The following is a 4,476-nucleotide window of genomic DNA, read 5'->3' as shown; positions in this document are numbered from 1 at the left end:
TCTGCTCATAAATAACAGATCAGTGTGGTTATGCAAATGAAGTGATATTTCAGTGATTTAAACGGCAATTTAAGTGGATCATAATATACACAGAAATGAACTTCGTTATTTATCTGGCAAGAATAAAATGGTATCAGTTTTTCATCTGTCTGTTGCTGTCTGGGAGTTCCTCAAGCTTATAAAGTAGTTTCAAGTTCATGAACTGTTAATAATTTGCTTTCTCTTGCTAGGCTTGCTAAAATTTCTTCTGCATCTGCTTTTTATTATACCATTAAGCATTACAAAGTTATTGCACTGATTTCTACTCACAGCATGGCTCATTGTGATATAATGATTACAGAGCTGGACGCGTAAGTCATGTCTATGTATTTTTATTATGTTTGTTATATGGCATTCTTTGTGTGATATTATTCAAACTTTTGGATTTAAAATGGTATAAAAATAAAATAAATTAAAAAAGCTTTTTAGGCCCTGATTCACCCCTGTGTTACTCCAGTTTTTTTGCCAGTGTAGCCATGGAATTACACCAGCATAAAACTGAAGTAACATAGTTGACTCAAGCCCTTAATGGACAGCTGTGGAAGGACAAGGTAAATAAGAAACAAAGATAGCAACATACCAAGAAGTCAGTAGAAACTAGGGCTCCTGAAACAGAGGCTTTTGAAGAGAATGGCTTAGATTGTAAAGTAATCTGACTTTAAATGATAATGTTAAATTTCCACTATCTGCTTAACTGGCAGTCATGCAACCTTGGGCTGTGGTCTTGTAAGATCAAAACACAAGCTTAGCAAGGTCATGGATAATAAGTCCTTGGATGGCAGATTTCAAAGCAAAACCCTAGGCAGCTGCAATTCTATCCCCTCTTAGTCAGAACTCCGGGGTTGATTGTGCCTGGCTGCTCCTGAGGTGTTTGACGGGAGGGAACAAAAAAACCTTCCTTCCCTTGTACTCTTGAGCAGTGGCCAGGTAAAAAGCGAAGTTCACGTTTGTGAAAGTGGAGACGCTGCTTCTTTTTAACACCCTCTCAACAAAGGTGAACCGGGGGAGGGCAAGTATAGAAGACATGGGGCTTGTTGTGTATACAGGAAGAAATATGCTGCACCCTCTGAAGCAGTGGGTGCATCTCTAGTGTATGTAGCGAGCTCGGAGGACAATGCTGTCTCACTGAAGCAGAATTCCTCTTGGGGAGCCCTCTAGACAGAATAGTGCAGCACTGTCCCAACACAGACCAGTGTTTATAAGGCATGCCTCAATACATTGTTAGGGAGAACTGAGCTGATGAAAGAGCCACCTTTCAGATGAGATGCAAAACTGAGATCCACAGTACCATAGCACTTTTTCTTAAGAGTAGGGGTTTTAGAGGTGGTACCTGGCTAAATTAGTTGGGGATTTCATTTTCGCTACTTAAAATTTCCTTGTTAGTCTTAACTGGAGAAAGTGTTCTTTGTTTCCTGTCATATAGTGTTGCGCAGAGCTATGATGTGCTGTTAACAGGTAGCCATTCAGGGATAGGTGAAATGACCCCTGTATATACTGAGTTCCAGATCCTGCAATCAGATCTGCTAGCACAGACCCGAGCCTGGCTCTGCATCGGCCCAGGGTTCCATGCTAGTGGATCAGGTTGCAGGTTTGGAGCCTTTGAGATCAATTTGCTGATATCTTTGGAAAATAGGTGCCATAAAAGTCAGTTATAACAATGAAAAGCAGCATCTACTCCCCCTTTACCATTAAATTAGGAAAAATAAAGGGGTTTGTTGAAGAAAACATCTAGTGATCAGTGGCATTTATGTTCCCATTTTAACTGTTTTTTTATAGAGATATTTGGCAAAAGTAGTAAGGGCCCACTTTTGAGAAAAGAGGCCTGAGGTCTGTGCACCAACAGGTACGCTCAGTTACATGCACAGTTACTTCAGCTGTGCTTGCAAACCAGGTGACTGCACATGCAGCAGACATCTAAATGTGCCCAACTCATGCAATCTGAAAACACAATTGTCTTCACTTTTCACACATTCTTGCATATGAATCACATACCTCCTTTGTTCAAAGTGACACTCTGTATTCCTTTAAACTACCGTACACAAAATTAAAGGAATGGGCAACTCAAGCTCCTTCCTCAACTTTTCCCACAACGTAGTGCTCCTGATTGAGGCTTAAAAACATTCTAATCATATATACCAGAGAAGGCAGTAATTCACAAAATGTTTCTGAATGAAACTGTCTAAAAATACTCTCTCAGCAAAAAAAGGGATTGCTTCTGGATCACTGATAATTGAGAACGAAATGTGCACTGTTCCTTCTCACTGAAGTTCAGACTTCTAGCAGAAAGGGTCATGCTATGTCTACAAGCAGTTACTAGTTCAAATCTCAACTGATCCATCACACAGGTGACATTTTTCAGGAAAACTAAATTGTCTTTAAAAATCTAGATTCTTAAAAAAAAAAAATCATTTTCTCACTTTAAGCATAAGAACATGAGAAAAAGAAGAATGGACTGAGCCATTTTTTGGAGAATACACATATTGGAGGATTTTATCTTGGGCTGCTGAAGGAAAGAAGAAAAGGTTTTGTGGACAGAGAAAAAATAAAAACAAAGTATGTTTTTTGTTTGTTTGTTACTGAAGTTCTTTTCCGTATCTGACAGTATATATTAAAACAGAAACTGTAAACATAGTCCTGTGAAGTATATGTGGGCTAGTCAATAGTCTCGATTTAAAAAGAAAAACAAAAAAAGCGTTTCCCCCCCAAATTACCATAGATCAAAAAAGTAAAGAGGAAATAATTGAGGGAAAATCTCAATAGCTGATCAACTGTAGGAGGAATGGAAGGGAACTGTAACTGTACAAGTGCCCTTGAAAATCAATATGGGGGAACCTGAAGAAGAAATATCAAAAGTGCAACAAAAATGGAAAATATAGAAAAAGAATGCATTATTAGTGACAATGCACTTACCCGAGGCCCAGAGAAAAGAGAATGGAAAGAACTCTAGACAGGCTGCCATCTTTTAAATATTGCCTTCCATGTGTCAGATCATAATGTTTTAGCTGCAAAGATATTTGGGGATGTTTTCAATATCTTGGCAGCTTTGTAATTGCAGGATAGCCTCAGAAAAATCAGGAATGTCCTGCGGAACTCAGTACAGGAGGCAACTTTACCTGCCATGCTCCTCAAAAAAGAAAAAAAATTTGGAAGTACAACTGAGTGCAGATATGGCAGATTTCACACATAGGCTCTTAAAACATGTAAATACCACTTCTGATTAAATCAGACCAAAGTTCTCCTCTGCCTTGCACCTTGTGTGGTAATTTACACGGTTGAAAGTGAACACAAAGTGGACATTAAACCCTACCAATTCAGAATGACAGTGATTTATATCTGGATTGCAAAGGTATTAATGAATACACACAGGGCAAGGCAGGAAGGAATCAGGTCCAACATATTTAATGCAGATTTTCACTAATTAGCTCAATAGAATCTAGAGGTGGAAAAGTTCATTTAGGCATCTAGTCTATCTCCCTTCTAATGTAGGATTGCTCCCCATTGTACATTGACTAGGGTTTTGTATATACTAGTTTTAAATGTCATAAATGATGGGGCTTCCACACTTTCCTTCAGGCAGTTTTTACAGGCTAATAAATCTCACTGCCAGGAAGACAGTGATACTGGAGATTCCTCACTGCAAGTGAAATTTCTGTCTGTCTCTAGTGTGGCTTCAACAGCAGCAAAGGAGATTGTCCAGATCTGGAATACTACCTGGGCTCTGAGGTCTGAGTGCAAGCTGAGAAACTGAAGATAGAGCTGCGGGAGGATGAGGAAGAAAGAGATGAGCTCCTCAAAGAGGGAGTAAAGTTCAGCAAACACAAACATCAAAGGACATGAAAGTTTACTGTCCATCTTCCACCTCCATCAAATGCCATGAAAGAAGTACCACAGACAAAAACATTTATCAAAGTAAAAAGCATTATTGATACTGAAAAGAAACTGTACCAAGCCAAGAAAGACAGCATAGGGGTAGCTGCTTGTTCATTGGAAAGATCAACTGCACCTCCTGGTGGCAAACAAAAAATTACCAACCTCTAATGTGGACAGACAGTTTTCCCTCTTCGAAACAAAACAAACAAAATAATAAATGTTATTCATTTTAATATGTACCCTGTGATTTACTCAAGAAGATTAGAAGATTGGCCTAGCTGTAAATTGAAATGAAATCTATTGTCTGAATGGTAGAATGTCCATTTCTGTTTTAGAAACAATTAATGTGCTGTGTCCATACAATTAAGGCAGATCATTGCAGAAGGTGTGCTATTAAATGGGGTTCTGGTATTTCTTGGATATCTCTGTAAGTGCATGGGGAGAGAGGGAGAAAATTGGTTCGTGGCTAGTGTCAGCGTCTCAGCTTCATCAACTAAAAATTAACCAATACCACCTTTTTTCCAGTTCCATACTGCAAATGAGATGTGTGCCACATCTGACATCACA

The 4,476-nt window shown here is 38.9% G+C and overlaps 1 long non-coding RNA gene across 2 annotated transcripts; it reads left to right on the top strand.

Annotated features, from left to right (window-relative positions):
- Positions 1–264: 264 nt before the first annotated feature.
- Positions 265–4,142, top strand: LOC119566556. 2 transcript variants are annotated; one of them, XR_006291189.1, is made up of 2 exons: positions 265–350; positions 3,703–4,142. It is a non-coding gene; the product is annotated as an uncharacterized LOC119566556 (long non-coding RNA). The 2 variants fall into 2 exon arrangements; XR_006291188.1 differs by lacking the exon at positions 265–350 and adding an exon at positions 1,925–2,592.
- Positions 4,143–4,476: the final 334 nt, after the last annotated feature.

The sequence above is a fragment of the Chelonia mydas genome, chromosome 5 (assembly GCF_015237465.2).
Source record: "Chelonia mydas isolate rCheMyd1 chromosome 5, rCheMyd1.pri.v2, whole genome shotgun sequence".
Classification (NCBI taxonomy): domain Eukaryota; kingdom Metazoa; phylum Chordata; order Testudines; family Cheloniidae; genus Chelonia; species Chelonia mydas.
Note: the sequence above shows the minus strand (reverse complement) of the source record. Positions and strands in the feature narration are given on the sequence as shown.